This window comes from Thermobia domestica, chromosome 6, assembly GCF_964235325.1.
Source record: "Thermobia domestica chromosome 6, izTheDome1.hap1.1, whole genome shotgun sequence".
In the NCBI taxonomy this organism is placed as follows: domain Eukaryota; kingdom Metazoa; phylum Arthropoda; class Insecta; order Zygentoma; family Lepismatidae; genus Thermobia; species Thermobia domestica.
The window spans coordinates 98,011,026-98,028,303 of record NC_137459.1 but is presented as its reverse complement, the minus strand read 5'-3'; the positions used below and the strand labels follow the sequence as shown (position 1 = coordinate 98,028,303).

Below are 17,278 nucleotides of genomic sequence, written 5' to 3'. Positions count from 1 at the left end.
ACCCACATTGATGCATCATATGAAATCGTGGACAACAACATTGGTTGTGAATGCAGCTTAAGGACAGTGTCTTGCTGGTGAAGGTTCACGCTGGTATGGTCACGCAATGCCTCCAAAATCCGTCGCACCATGTGTTTATTCAAATGGAAGTAATACAGATCCAACGGTTGGCACTGCGAGGTAGTCTTTTCAGGTATAATATGGATGCGAATATGATCGGCGTTGAAGCCATTTTCATGGAGTAATGGAGTAGCCTTGGAAATGTGTATCTGTCCTTTTGAAGTCCATATGAATTAAGCAGCAGAAGACTGTGCGTTAGTAGCATCTGCTGCTACTTGTAGTATTACGCATTTTTTGATGAAAACCGAATACGCTTCGCTTGCTATTTTACCAAAAAGCGTCCAGAATGGCACTAAATTTGATGGGGCGAACATATTCTCCTGAACCAGAGCACTTAAAGCTACGGGTTCCTGAAGAAGGACCAAGAGTTTATTGGCCACCATCCCTGCTTTCGACTGCAACGGCACGACGTTGCATGCACAGACTGGACACAAGCTTGAATGTGGGATGACCCTCTTCTGGCTTATAGCCGGCCACTTGTCAACTCTTTCGCAAAATCGGATTCATCAACATTCCGTTTTCACTGTCCCAAACGAATCCCAATATCTTCGAAAACCATAATGTGTCAAGGCGGATGCACTTCTATGCACAGACTCTGTCGCAGTTACTTGTTGCGTACTATTGTCGTGGAGTATTGCCCTATTATTCTGCCCTTCGCATACACGTTTGTTTTGCCCAAGTTTTCCACATTGACCCGTTCACATTATTACACATATATTTTTAGCAGTTACATCGCTGGATTTCGTTTTCCATTTTACCTTACATTGATATGTCACACATCCCGCTTCCCATTTCAATACCTCACGCTATATCCAAGATCGCAGCTTTCAAGATGGCCGCCAAGTTAGTGTTATAGCATATCAGATATCTTCCCGATAATCTTATATAATCCCGATACTACCCGTCCTTTCCGTTTTCGACATAAACGGGTATCTTGCGACGTTTACCTTATATCATACTAGCAGCGTTCATCCCGCTTCGCTGCGGTCACCCCGGAACGCAATAAACGTTGTTACTTAGATAATTTTTACTTTTTCGCTTTCAAGTGATATGATAAAAACCATAGAAGATTGCATTAAATGTTAACATTATATCGCCTGTCATTTATGTTAACCCGCCCCGCTTCGCTGCGGTCACCCCGGAACGCAATAAACTTTGTTACTTAGATAATTTTTACTTTTTCGCTTTCAAGTGATTGCAGTAAATGTTAACATTATAGCGCCTGTCATTTATGTTAACCCGCCGAGTGACACGGTCATGCGGGTTGCATATAAATACGTTTATTTTTACCTATGATGATCTAACAAAGGATTTGTACGTTATGGACACTTGAATGGTCAATTATCTCAAGACACTGGTAATTAAAAATTAAAGTGATATGATAAAAACCATCTAGGGTCCAAATCCTAATAACCCCCCAAAAATAAAAGAAATTGGTTCAGCCGTATTAGCGTGATGAGGGAACAAAGGATTTGTACGTTCTCTTTTATATATATAGATTGTCGTGTGGTGAGTTATGCTGAGGAGCATATCTCCGGTGTTTGTGAATGGGGGCAGCTCCAATTCGGGATTTTTTTCTTCTTTTGTATTTTGTATCCCCTGGGCAAAGTTTGAGTCGGACCTGATCCTGCCTTGTTCTGTACGTTGCTTGTGAGCCACCGCGCCCCCTAGGATGATAAAAAGAAAAAAATATATATACGAAGTGAAAGAAATTGTGGAGGCAAGAATGTCGGATGCAAGCTATTGTCACATGGAAAACTGGTTGCGCAATAACTGCTAGCAATTTTGCGTGCGCGCCTGTCGCCGTACACATGGTCTTGAACTCAGGGCGTTTTCGCCAGATAACGTGATCTTCCTTCCTTAAATTATGCAGCTTTTAATCTTCTGTCGTATGCAAGCTTTCATTCCCATTGTCTACACTGACTACCTACCAGAACCAAAGGTCTGGGATCCGTTGGACTTGAATACTCTCACGTTCTTACAGAGATAATTGACAACAATACACTATTGTAGTTCACGAATAAAGAATCTGAGAAAACTTTCCAATACACAAGAAATTATCCCAATACACAGAAATTGTTCTAATAAGTTTATTTCACTAAAATAATGTTCAAAATAACATAAAATAAGACTATTATAAAAATCAAAGTGTCTGAAAAGTTAAAAGAACTTTTGGAGGTAAAAATAAATAAATAAATGAGAATACATTTGTGATTTAAAACTAACATCAGGAAACCACATGTTCACTGTTTTGTTCGATGAACTGTCATTTTTTACGGTAACACCATAATCCCATCGATGTAGAACTTGGTGCTTTCCGTTCAGAAAAATAAAGTGCTTTTTACAAGCCTCTTTTGAAACTAACTAAATACCATTGAGAAAGCTCTGCAGAGACCGAACAAACAATAATATGACGGTGCCAGCTCCAGGCTATGATACATTAAAGCCTCTCAGCCAAGTTCTCTTATTCTCTGACGGGTCTTTAAAGATGTATGGGGTCTGGCGTGGTATACGACACTCTTTCTGTTGACCAATTCTGGCCATTTCTTTTGAATTACTTGGTACACTCACATTAATGGTCGACAGTTCAGGTTCGAGTCTATCGTTCTGTCTGGCGGCTGCAGTTCGTAAGGCACGATCTCCTTCCAATCCCACTAATCTTACAATATAACTTCTGTTCGTCAGTGTGGGCTTTTCCACAGACTGTGGAGCTACTTCTCGCTTTGCTCAAATCTTTTTTGCACATTGTTGACGTAGATTATCACTTGTGATCAACTTCTTCAGAGATGGCTCTAGTTCGTTATGTTTCAGTAAAAATTCGCAAATGGAAATACGGTGAAGTAAAATTTTTTGAGCCAGATCGTATGATACCAAAACGCCGAGTTTCTTTTTGTAGCCAACTGTCTCCAAATGGTTTAACATTGTTTGGTGATAGATGTTTAGGTCTTTGGTGATGTCATGACTGCTTCCGGTCTTGCTTGACTTCTGCTAGAATATCACTTACTTTTTCTGTGATTGGTCGCCCAGTACGAGCAGCATCTTGTACATCGAAATTTCCAGAAGACAAGCAAGTGAACCATCCTTCATCTTTTGCTTTTGATAACGTATCTTACCCATAAACAGTGCAAATTACTTCACGGGTTCGCGTAGCATTTGCGCATTTATTGAATAAAATTGTAAACTGTAGCGCTGTTTTGCGGAAAGTTCACTCATCTTCATGGCGCAATATCTTATGTTTGAGTATAAGAATTCCAACAATATTTATACATCTAGTAGCTTCAGCTGTCAGCTGCCAAATGGCGTTAGGCCTGACCCGCTGTGACGCTGAGATTTGAGACAATAGTGTCCTCTGTTGTACAAAAGACTCAATACTTGTGGACATTAGAGAGAACGAGTTCCCTCATTATTGACCCATTTTAGGTGCAAGCAATTGAGGCAATAGGAATTTCTAAGAAAAAAAGAAATTATACCATATTCGAGGGAATTGTATCTTTCACATAAGTTACCGTAGAACTTTTATTTAAATCTACGGGCGTAGAGGTATTATGAGAGTTCTCATATTTGATCGAATTCAACTACAAGAGTTGGAATTATGTGAAAACCTTAATAAACCCATATAGCAATCATATTGTGTTAATATCGAATAATATATATGAAATTACCGTTGTATAAAAGTAGTAAAAGAGGTCGAAAAGGAGGTTAAGAGTCGTGCGTTTCCACTGTGTAATAGTGCAAAGAGGACTAAAGTACCGGATTCCAGTTTGAACATAGACACAAGTTGATACTTTAAGGAAAGGGGAAGAGAGGAAGAGGATGCAAGAATGGAACACAATGTGAAACTGCCATGTGTCATCAGCAAATAACCAAATACCATAAATATAATTATCCATATGCTCTAAAGTAACGTGAAATCAATACACAAACATATGTAAATGTAGACGTAATCTGATATTCGGGGATATCTCCACCGCTAGCAATGTATGCTAGACATAATACGAAATAGTAATAAATTCTGTAACCAAATATGATAAAACACGCCCGAGACAATGTGATAATTTGACAGATTTCAGCAGCAGTTATATCTTTGTTGAAGAGGTATAGAAAAAGAAGTTACTTGCAAGTTACACTAAATGATGTTCTCTCACCACACCTCAGTCCAAAAATAATCCAATTTGAATACAAGTTCCAAGAGTCTCATATCACTACGAAGTATGTGGTATGAAAATTGTCGTAAATCAGTCAAGAAAGTAAGTTGAAGCTTTTATTTATTTGGATCATGACGTAAAATCGGGTGGTGAGATTGTTGCACATGGTAGTTACTGTGAAGCCATAGTAACTTTTCAAGTTACTTTGTCCTGTTCAGCTGGAAGGCACCTATCCAAGCTTCGAGCTAGCAAATCGTGGCAGAAGATGACTACAGTTCTTCAAAGATAAGCTGGGTTGACACATACCTCAACCAAGATAGAATTCGGTTGTTGACAAGATCTAGTTATCAAGTGTAAGAGAGATGCTTACCAGGTGTTGATGTGTCTGTAGATACGCGATGAAAAGTGCTCAATCACTCTAGGTGGATAACCTGAACAGGTGAGAAATAGTCGTGATCAAAATAGAAAATGTATCAGAAGATATGACATTGAAGGGCGAAGCTGTCAAAGGCTTAAGCTTTGTCCTGTATTGACCTTTGTGTAGACGAAGTAACAGGCGGTGGCAAAGGAGAGCTCGGTAAAGAAATGGTTTTAGGCAACAGGAAAAACAGCTCTTTACTTGCATGTTTATTTTCTTTAATTTACAATAAAAGTATTTCTTTATTGCGTGCAGAAGGCGTAATTGTAATGAACGTTATTTTCTTTGCATAAACAGTTAATTTGCGATGAAATCACTGGAAAAAGAGTAACATCCTCTGTGAAGCAACGTGCAAACTGGGGCGAATGACCAACTAGTTGGTTTCCAATCCAGGGGTGTCATTTGGGAAGGGCAATTGCTCCCTAAGTTTGAAAAATACTTTTAATTGTATACTAAGATACAAATAAAAATCGTGATTTTTTTTTAATTTTTTTTTTTTTATTTTTTATTTTTGTGAATCTTGCCCCCGTCTGGCAAATTCAGAAATGACGCTACTGTTGCAGTCAGCTAGGCTTACAACCTCTTGGGTCTTGAGATCTAAAGGGGTGAAGTTCTAAGCTATGAGGAACAAAGACTTCTGTTCCTCAACAATAGAACTTTTTTAATATGAGAGACTAGGAGGTTCACTCTCGTTCTCGTTTGATTTGAAATTCAAGTAGTGGGAATGATTGTGAAGCCTCAAAACGTATACGCCATGTCCATATTATGACAGAAATCATGGATCACATTTTTTTAATCAGAAGGGGAGAGTAATCGTACTACACTAGGATACTATATTCACCGCCCATTCATGACTGATTTTTATCCCAAATACTGGGGGTTACGGAAAAAGTGAGAGAAAATATTCCTAAAATGTATCAACGTTGAATGAGTGTTACACCAAAATCGAACAGTTGTAACGTAAGTTGTCGTGGAACATGTTTTATAAATAGGGGGATTGATCTTTCCCCATGAAGGGCTGAATTGACCGTACATTCTTGACTGATTTAAATCCCAAGCACTGGGGACTACGGAGAAGAGTCAAAGAAAATGTACATTATATGTGTCAAATCCAAATGAATTTTTTAATATTTATCGTGGAACTCTGAAGGAAATCGGCAGTGGCTGTGGATAGGAAGGTAAACTCACTACTTTATTCCTGACTAATATTAACTTCCTTCAGAGGGGATGCTTGGGAAACCTTAAAACAAGTGAACAACATATGCCAAAACCGAACTTTAAAAAAAAAAAAAAAAAAAAAAAAAAAAAAAAAAAATGTCGGAACAAGCTTTTGGAATTGAGTTTGGAAAGGGAATTCACCCTTTCATTCGTGACAGATTTTAACCCCAAGCTGTGGTGATAAAATGCCATAAAGAAAATATGCACAATTTCGTCATAATCGTTTTTTTTTTTTTTTTTTTTTTTTTTTTTTTTTTTTTTTTTTTTTTTTCTTATGTGATTTATGGTGGAAAAGTCTTACATATGTAGACTTGCAACACGGATTGGATTTTACCCCCTTATACTTGATAAATTGCAATCCCAAACAACAGGGTTATTTCCTCATGTTGAAGGAAGGCACATACCAAGTTTTGTTAAAATCGGATAAGTTTTACGGCAGTTATCGTGGAACAGATGGACAGACACACATACCAATCAAAGCGAATGGTAGAAGCTTAGCTATCGCTTAGCTTAGCTCACTTCAATTAATGAGGTTAAGTTCAAGTATTTAGACGCTAACGCTATGTGCGTATGTAATAACGGGTTTACACTAGTTACGCTATCGAGAATAAATCTTAAGATCAAATTTCGAAAGTAAGTTCCACAAACATTGATTTTAATATTATTTGGACAATCAGTGAATTGAAAAAAAAAAAATCATAAATTAGTGTTCAGTTCCCTGTCGAATTTACAATTTACTTTGCACAATATGTTTGAATGAAACCGAAGCTTCTTGCAATAGTTGGATATCTTGAAAAATGAAGTAATTGAAGATTAAAATAATAATAATAAAACTCTCCATTCCTCACAGTATAAATTTTCTCTGCTTTTTCCAAGACATTTTCACTGTGCGACACCATATAAAGTATATTTGATGTTTGTGAAGTTAGGGAAATCACTAGAAATACCCATGTAAAAATTAAATATTTTGTACAGTTTATTTCGACCAGATTATAGTATAGTCAGTCTCTCTATAAGTAGAAATAATTGAGAATATCACATTAAATTAACTATTAAAATATTTACACATTATATTTTTATCTAAATTTCCGTAAATATTGGTCCTTGGAAAGAATTTGCGAAATTATATTTTGGCCTTAATTTCTGTGGTCCTTAAGAGATTTACACTGCGTGATTTGTGGGTTTGTTTTGAGTTTAGAACACCATTTCAGCACCAAGGCTTCATGAGACTTGGACCTACAATTGTATGTGGTACCTGGACCACATAATTTTGAACTGGAGATAGAACTTAATCTTTCAGCCATGAGGTAGTTCTTTCATTGTGTGAAGGTGGACTTTAGAGAAACTATCAGAAACATTTAAGTGTAATAAATTATTTCCAGTTTATTTCTCTAGTCCGTGTTAACAGCTTTTAACTGTATGATACCTAAAGTTCATTCAACGAACCTTCTGATCCTGATGCAAACATTGCAGAATTGTATTATACTCCGCTAGTCATCGGATGATTGGCTATCGGTCAGCGCTTCTTTCGAGAAGCACGTGCTTGTACCCTGTCGGTGTTTTGCATATTCCCGGCACGCGGCCATATTGTAAACTGTGATTCGCGCGTAAGGTGGGTCAAAGCTACTTTCTACGCATGCGTATTCTCTTTTATTGCATTAATTCAATTTTGATACAGTATTGTTCCTGTTATTTCATGGTAAGGAAATTGCATATCTGGTAGTGAGCCTTGTAAGGGGGAAAAAATGAAAAACAGCTTATTTGACATGGACTGTTTTGTTCTGCCGCATGGATTATCCAAGGCTCTTTAGCAAATAAAATGAAACAATCACCACATGTATTTTGTTTACATGGGGTACTGAACGTTCCTTGAATAAACTATAGGTATAATTTCCTTTCATGCACGGAAATAAATTGTGTTTTTGCTGTATTAGTATTATATGCTTGTCGTGAGATATTGTCTCAGAAAACTGCTCTACTGTTATATCGCATTAGTGAAAATAAGATGGAGGCATAAATTGTACAAATAATTTGTCTGTTTCAGGTGGCTTTCCTGTACTCATTAGTGGTGTTAATTGTTTTTGTAATGTTGTTAGATCTCCTTATGTATTTGGTTCGTACTCCTAAATTCCCCATCATCAATGGACACACACGTGTATTTTGTTTTTGATCATGTAGAAGCTGTGTATGTTTACGTTACGGGTCTTACCAGAAACAGGATTTCAAAAGTTTCAGGCATACCCTAGAAGTACAGAAAATAATAAAGAATGCAACGGTGAGTTAATAAATTTAGGAACGAGAATAAATCTCTCAGAACGTGCTACTTAGGGAATGTTCACAAATTATATACAACGAGGTGATCAAGGCGGCTATTGAGTACACCTACCACTATGGTAAACGGTATAAAGTGGGACGATGAGTTCCACAAGCTGAGTATGGCTTAAAAAGCAAAACGAGATTCTTTTAAGTAGAGGGATCCGTTTTTGGACAGACTGCTGACATGCGATGAGGAGTTGGTTCCTTGCAATACTCCGCGGCCACATCGACATTGGTTGACACAACATAAACCCACAGGCAGTCAAAAGGACTGCTTTATCGATAAGTTATGTTTCGTGTTTTAACTGCTTGTGGTGTCTGTCATCGCGAACTACTTTCCCCCTCCCCCCACACATATTTAATGGAAATTCTAGGCTTAATTACAGAACCAGAAATTGGTTTAAAACTGATTCTGGACGCAGGTATATTAAACAAATAATGTGGGTTTTATTGTTTAATGTGCATAGCTTTTGTCACCTTTTACATAAAGCTCCACAGTACACGGGATCCATTGTTACCAACCTCTTGTCGCCTTACCATCAGAAAAGGCTATAAAACGGCGGACTCGTACAGCTGGTTTTACAATAATTTACACGATTTGCATTTTTTTTTTTTTTTAATTACCTGTCGAATTTTACATTTGATTAGTCAAAAATGCAAAACAAAAAAATTGATTGCATTAAAAGATACATTTTTTCTTTTTAAAAAGCAAATATCAAATAAATCAAAGTAATGCTTAGCTCTTTACTACATACTTCACATAACACAATCTGTAAGCAAGTTTGAATGTCCTTGAATCCATTTCTTAAGGTTGAAACTCCTCTAGCATTTTTTCTTTTGCTATCCTTGTTCAGCGACACTACGTACTACACAACACAAGTTCCCAAACAAGTGAAGTACCCAATAGATGAAATTTAAATTTACTGCGAAGTGCATTGATTCATCACCCCGAAGGAGAGAAATTTAGCAGGTGCAGCTTCGGTTTGTTCGCGTGTGCTTAGAAATCCTTCACTGATGTTTAAACCGATAAGTTATTTTCATTTCTATGGTTTCCCAGTCACTGCAGTAAAACTGAAAATTACTTTTAAAAATGAAATTATCCAGTCAAGCAACCATACAATAGTTATTTTTCTCAAATATGCACCTGTATGCAATATCGTCTTCGATATGAACTATTCATAGAAGTATGCAATTATATGCACTACAAAACTTCGCCTTTAGATCCCTATAGACGATTAAAACAAGCATTAGCCAGGCAAGCAAATCGCTATCGTATCAGATAAAGAATGTGCAAAAATTCGCACTTTACTTACCTCATGAACTATACTATACAGGGTGTAACAAAAAGGTACGGCAAAATTTCGAGGGTGGATTCCTTATGGGTAGACAAACAAAAAAGTTTATATTATCATATGCCGGGAAATGCATCGTTAGAGAGTTACAGCCATTGAGCCGCCTAACGGTGTGAAATAGTCACATTCTGGTCGCTCCTTAATATGACTCAATTTAAACCTCAATAACTCAGACCCTAATTAAGCTAGGAGGATAATTTTGGTATCAATGTATTCCTGAAGGACGACCTTTTCCGCCGATATTCGATGGTAACGGAACAGCATTAAGTTTTTCCGCTATACTTGTAGGCCATTTTGACCCATTTTCGTTGTCGCACTAAAGTGGAAATAGGCGCACAAAACTGTACAAAACAGACACTATACGATGCGAAAGAAACGACCTCTAAATTCGATAGTGGCGGAGCAGTGAGCCATTTAACTCCCACTTTAAACGCCCGTTTAACTCACCTCGGGCGATGCACAAGACGAGAAATAGGTGCAGAAAACTTTTTTGTTTTAAAGGCACTAAACGATGCGAAAGAAACGACCTAGAAATTCGATAGTGTCTGAACAGTGGGTCATTTTCGTCACACATTTGAGGCCCATCTTGACACATTTCTGGTGACGCACAAAACGTGGAAATAGGGGCACAAAACAGGCACTAGTCAATACGAAAGGAAGGACCTTGAAATTCGGTAGTGGCGGAGCAGTAAGTCATTTAAGTCCCACTTTGAAGGCCCGTTTAACTCACTTCCGGTGACGCACAAGACGCAGAGGAAGTAGGCGCAGAAAACTTTTTTTAAAAATAGGCACTAAACGATGCGAAAGAGACGACTTAGAAATTCGATAGTGGCGGAACAGTGTGTCATTTTCGTCACACTTTGGAGGCCCATTTTGACACACTTCTGGTGACGCACAAAACGTCGAAATAGGCTCACAAAAGGGTACGCGATGTGAAATTAACGACCTCGAAATTCGATAGTGGCGGAACTCTTGGTCATTTTCGTCCCATCTTGGAAGCCCATTTTGACCCACTTCCGATGACGCACAAAACGTGAAAATACGCGCTCGAAACGGCAAGAAACTGGCACTAAACGATGCGAAAGGAGCGACCTCGCAATTCGTTGGTGGCGGAACAGTGGGTCATTTTCGTCCAACCTTGGGGACTCATTTTAACCCACTTCCCATGACGCAAAAAACGTGGAAGTAGACGCACAAAACGGCACAAAACGATGTGAAGGAAACAACCTCGAAATTCATTGGTGGCGGAACAGCAATAACTTGTTCCACCATATTTGTAGGCCCATTTTGACCCACTTCCGGTGACGCACAAAATGTGATGATAGGCGCACAAAGCGACACAAAACACGCACAAAAGATGCAAAACAAAGTACCTCGAAATTCGTTGGTTGCAGAACAAGTTAATGACGCCGTGAGCATCAATATAAGTATATACTGTAGTTCTTACCATCAAGGCTGAGAACTGCACGGTTCAATTTTTTCAAAGCAGAAACCCAATCGGGATAGTGTTGTCAACCGGCTTGGCTTGATTCAACTGAACGAACAGATTGAACTGGCTTGGTTGGAATGACCCATTGACTGGGCTCAATTGAGCCGATGGCTTGAGCCGGCTCGGTAGGGACGAGTCATCGACTCGGCTCGATTGGAGCCAATGGCTCGAACCGGCTCGGTTGGGGTAAGCAATCAGCTCGGCTCGGCTCGTGTGAGCCATCGGCTCGATAAGTAAATGAGCTGTGAGCGAGCCACTTGAGTCGTTGACAACCCTAAACTCGGGTCTAGGTGGTTTGAACTTGTTTGGCTGGAGTCCTATAACTTTTAACAATTTTTGGCTCGAGCCCGAATACTTGCTCCTCCTGAACTCAAACCTAGAACCTCATGCCTGATGTCCTTGCCTCTTGAAGATTTCTTAACGACCGAAATCGACAGTCAACTAATTTTTAGTATTCAGATACAAACCGCCTATATTCCATGTTTATACACGGTGTTATAATAATAATTAGTTATAGTAGAAGTATTGTGTTGCCAAAATGTCTTGAGCCGTGGCAAAAATGCGAACTAAAGCTCACACCCTTACACACCCACGCGTTGAGCCAATAAGGGTTCAGCTATTGCTAAGCGAGAGAAAGCGAGTGGAATTTCTTCAGCCGATAGCAGCGCTTGCAACGAAAGACTAGGGATCAAGTCAATGTGGCATATCTTTAGTAGTATCATTGATAATTATATTGTCTATGTAGGATACTTGAAGAGAGTAGTACTTGGAACTACACAAAGGATTTAGCTCGAATTGGCTCGTTTTGGCTCGACTAGACTCGAAACTCGATCCGAATTTGAGTCGAGTTGGGGGAAATTTTTCGAGCCGAGTTCTCGAGTCGAGCTCAAAGGTGTCTGCTTCGAGTCGAGTTGAGTTTTAAAGAAAACTCGCTCGAATTCCCTCGTGCCCATCCCTATTGTATGCATGACGGGCATATAGAGTTCTTTCGAGAGGGATAGAACCATAAACATAATATATTTAAAAAAAATACTTAGTTTCACGGCTTTCTTCTCAGGGGGGCGAAGGGATGGTAGTTATCAAGCATTTCTTATAAGTACCTTATTTGAAATATGTAAAACAGTAACAAGTGGACAACACAATATATACACATCCTCTTATCTTCAGTTTTAATTGCTGATTTCAATTACAATTAACAATTATAAGTTTCAATTGTCAGTTACAATTAACAATTAAATGTTTCATTTGCACCCTTTGCGATTGACAATCAATAATTAAATGTTTCAATTGCACCCTTTGCGATTGACAATTAAATGTTTTAATTGCCTGGTGACCAATTAATAATTGACGAAAATTTAATTGCAGATTTTATAATTAAATTCAATTGCAATTAATTTTCAGAGTAATTACTTCCAATTGATTGATCAATTGCAATTGATTTTGCCCAACACTGATATTATACACTAGCAGAATACCTGTTCTTCGCACGGGGAGAATACGCTTCATTTTGGACATAAAAAGGGAAATTTAGATTTAAAAGGCATCAAAATTATCACTGTTCTTCTCAGCGACCCCAAAAATTATGGAATCGACACTAATATCGGTCATTTTCGATCGTTTTTAAATCTCTTCCCCCTCTCCAGCGTTGTACCGTCAAAGTGAAATGATAAGAAACATTCCAGGCCCGAACTTCACCTATGATGAAAATTTGATCGAGATGGGGCTGCTGGTTCAAGAGTTCTTAAGCCACAAACGTAGTCATTGTCATTTATATATATGGATGGTCATATGCCAGAGTAGTCTATCTACCTTTTTCACCAATTTTGAGTTAATAAATGTTTGTTACGTAAAAAAATGCGCTTTTTCTTATGCCACAATGAGCCAGCGGCCCTTTTATTTTGAAATTAATGCTGATATTGCCTGGCTTATTCTGGCATAAGAAAAAGCGCTTTTTTATGTAACAAACATTCATTAACTCAAAATTGGTGAAAAAGGTAGATAGACTACTCTGGCATATGACCATCCATATATAGGTAGATGCTCGTAGAGAGATAAATAGATAGATATCCTATTTGTAAAACTTCTTCCGTTAAACGCTAATAATATTGTGGTCTTTTACACGTAAAATTATGTTTGACAGTTCTTGGACGTCTTTCCTTTCAGCAGTTTAAAAAAAGGCTGCCATAATTAGATCCATCCTATTCTAGACTGCACAAGAAAAAAATGTGGCGGCGTATGCTGTATTCTTCTCCAGAGTGCTCTGCCCTGTGAAGTGTGAAGAAGTTGTGTGAGCTGTTAGTGCATTACATTGGTAGTGATACGTAAGTCACTGAATGTATATTTGTATGTGTGTGTGTTGTATTTTATTATTTAGTTTTAAACGTTTTCTCGTGACTTGATAAACGTAGTTTTTATTTTTTTGGTAGAAGCAGTATTTTGACTGCTTGATCTACAGTATTAGTACAAAAGAAAGAAAACAAAGAGCCAAAATTAAACGAATATAGCTCTTTACAACATGATAAATATTTTTGAAATCGTATATTATGTGGTATCTTCTTTTCCCTCCATATATGGAGGTTCCACCACCTTTTTAACATATGTACATAAGTGAAACCTATGTAACGTAATGAGTGGTGGTGTTTTGTTACTGCTGATGTTAGTGATGCTTGAATGTAACCTAGAATCAGAAAAGTGAGAAGTTATATCAATGTAAATTTAGAGCAGAAGAGAAACATTCCCCCTAATGCTTGTTCTTTCTCCATATGTCACAGGGCAAACAGGCTTTGAAACTGTTTTGTTTAATTGTACAAAATGTGTAGTTATATAAGATCCTTGTCACACACACAAGAAAACACAAAAGAAAGAAAAAAAAACACACAGGAAAACAGTATTTTTCTCTATATTACTTTCTTTAGATGGAATAAATACATTGTGTTTAATGAAATGCGGAAAAATAATTTAGGACTTCTCTTTACTTCTTGATTGTAGAATGCGGTGTTACGTTTTGTAACTTGGAAACTTATTAATGAGATCTTAATAGTGAAACCCATTTTTTTTCTCAATATTTCGTTTATATGTAAGTCAGAGTATTGTTAAATTTGCAGTTAGTATAAAATGAATTCTGAAAGTGTGTAATAAATGTCTTAAACTAGTTGACTCCAAATTGTCTAAATGTGAGATAATCTTATAGTTCCTGTGCGTAATAGTTGGCCTACAACCAACTTGATGAGTAGCATTTCAGAATAAATGTTTCTTGTAGAAAGTGTGTGTAATTTGAGGGAGAGATAGTGTGTGTGTGTGTGCTGTTTCGCCAAAGATGAACACTAACGTCGACGTTAACACAATGGCTTTACTGTTAGCTCTTCGTTTTAACTTGTAAATAGAATCTGAAGTCCAAGAGTGCTTGGTGGATTTTGTCTCAGAAAAAGATATAAATATTTTTGAATAAATCGCTTGTTGCTATGTTTAAAAAAAAAAGAAAAAAATGTGTGCAGAGAAATTGTATGTACTGTGTCAATTGAAGGCTTAAAGCTCTTGCTTGACCTGTGTGGATAGAGATTCGCGGAATTGCTAGTGTTGAATGTGTTCATGAACTAATGAATTTGGAGTCCTGCTGGACAGGATGGCAGTTTCTTCCGCTAGTATTTCAGACGCCAGATGTATAATTGTTCTATCTTTGGTCTCGATACTATTTGTGTAAAATATTCTTGTGAGCTTTGGAACATTTTATTTTATATTTTGTTATATTTAGACGAATATAACAACGCACCCCAGTGACACTACGTGCCCGTAGGTATAACCTTTTGTAATTTCGTTGCCTTCCCCCCGCCCCTTTCATATTCTGTTCGGTTTTGTCACGAAAGTGTGATTTATTTTTTAATAGCCAGTAAGGTGGTGCTGTCATTAGGATCTGATTTGTGTAGGTTTATAGTTCCTTAGGATATTGACTCCTTGGCATCTGAATTTATTTTTAGTTTGCATCAGATTGCTGTAATCATGTAATAAATCAGTGAAATTATGTACTTATTGCTTTAATTCGTTGAAATACGATGGGCCAAGAATAAACTGTTACTGTTATTCTCATTGAGTCCAACATATTAATTAACATATTTGAGATGACATTTAAAATTGTGTATATACTTGTATATATCATGTTGTGGGAGAAAAGGGTTTACCAGTATAAAAGGTAATTGTATTGACAAGCTCGTGAGGGTGTTTAAATTCCAATAAGATTACTTCTGTGATCTTTGGTAATTCATAACCCCCTTATTTCTAATCTTTGCGTTTGTTGATACTCTTTTTTCGAGAAAAGCATGTAACAAGTAATAGAATATTTATAGTGCTAATTATTAGATGCAGAAAATGTTATGCTTTAGTTATATTTGAGTTGAGAAGTTAATAGCATTTTATAAGTGTATATAGTTACCTGTCACATCAGAAAACCAACTGAAATTGTAATGTAGTGGAAATCATTTAAATGTTTATTATTAAATGTCACTACTTTTCATAGTGATGGCGGAAAGTAAGAAAAATAGCTAACTGAAAATTAGTATCAGATAAAAGCTTTCGTAACACGATTTGAGAGTCGTATGCACAGAATTAAATTCTAAACGTACACATTCAGTCGTTACAAATGTTGCAGTAAAAAGAAAAATAATAATAAAAAATGGATAGCATTTTGTAGAGCTTTTTTAATTTGGAGCTTGCTTTTACCAGAGAAGCTTACTTATAAATAGAGATGTAAAGGCTCGGGAAAAAAATGCCAAAAACCCTTTTTTTTCGGGGGGGGGGGGAGTTTAAACCAGGTTTTTTTATTTAGATATTTTGCTTTATGTATTTATATTACATATTGACAGAAATAAGTTTGTTTCGCCTTGGTGTTATGCAACAACGGGGTTACGCTGGAAGAGGCCCCATAAGCTTAAACAAGTCCGGTCAGTAAATTTCTTAAATCGAGAAACTCCCGCCCTAGCCATCGGGAAAATCCTGTCATTACTTTAAATGTAAAACAATAACGGGAAAATCCTGTTATTGCTTTGCATGTAAAATTGCAACCTTGGCTTCTTTATAAAATAACAGGCATTCAGGCATGCAGAAATATATAATTTGGTTTCATTCCGTATGTTTAGGCTTCACATCCTTACGTAATACCGAGGTTATCAAGGACAAGACTTTCGCAGTGACATCCGAACCGCTACTTTGTTTACACATGAAAGAAGGGTTGTGGTTTGACCGAGAATTGAACATTTGACACCTTGATTAAAAGGTGAAAAGGAAATTAAACTAATGCAGATGGTTTGATATGTGGAAACGTCACCATGAAGTTCACACGATTCGCATTTTTCGTTCCTTTTATTTTTTTTGGTTTAAACCAGTTATTTAAAAAAAAAAAAAAAAAAAAAAAAAACTGGTGTAAACGAGCCAACCCTAAAAGTAAAAACTTCTGTTTTAAAAAATATACAAATAACTAACAAAATTGTTTGTAGTATTTTTACTTCAAAATATTCCATACCCTCTTTTTGAAAGAAAATAAAATTAAAATAAAACATAAGAGAAATACTTAGATTTATATGATACACTTAAAGGCTGCACATCTAGAACTTTTGGTTCTGTGTATTCTTGAAATACACAGTTAAGTTTTTTTATAACCAATATCACGGTTTACCCAATCCTCAAGTTTTCTGAATTTTTAACAAGAGGGATTCAACATATTACGGAACTCCCCCCCCCCCCCCCTAAAAAGAATAAGGACTACGGAATATGTTTAAGTTAAGCTAAATACAACAAACATGACTGAGTAGTTAGCTTTTGCGCTTCTATCGGGAAGTCCGGGATTCAACCCAGCATTCGACCATTCTGACAAATCTTTTCTTCATTCCATCTGTGAATGTAGAAATAGTGCGTGTACTGTGAGATGGCCGACTTCCTTTCTTATTGTTTTTAAATCGTTATTATTACTAATTACCAGCAGTGACGCTTTTGCGGAGGTTAGGGGGTCGGTCTTTCGGACTGAAGCCTATTCCCCAAAGTTGCGGAATGTCTAAAACAAACGAAATATCTATTAGTTATGCCTTTACTCATAAATTTTAAACTCCCGTCAAATAAAAATTACGAAAGTTTAGAAAAACTAAACATCAGTAAGAAAAACCCCTTCCAAAATACTTTTCTAAATTCGCCACTGATTCGTAGTATAAAATGATCTTCAAGGTTGTATCCGGAA

The 17,278-nt window shown here is 37.1% G+C and overlaps 1 protein-coding gene across 5 annotated transcripts in view; it reads left to right on the top strand.

Moving 5' to 3' along the window:
• The window catches only part of LOC145688116 (solute carrier family 41 member 1-like), a 74,304-nt gene extending 57,343 nt beyond the window's left edge, over positions 1-16,961 (top strand). For 4 of the 5 annotated variants that reach the window (XM_081761875.1, XM_081761873.1, XM_081761877.1 and 1 more), the window contains one exon: positions 13,222-16,961. The gene's annotated coding sequence lies outside the window, so the exon portion shown is untranslated. The remainder of the gene's footprint in view (positions 1-13,221) is intronic. The other variant, XM_081761874.1, reaches the window with a different exon arrangement.
• Positions 16,962-17,278: the final 317 nt, after the last annotated feature.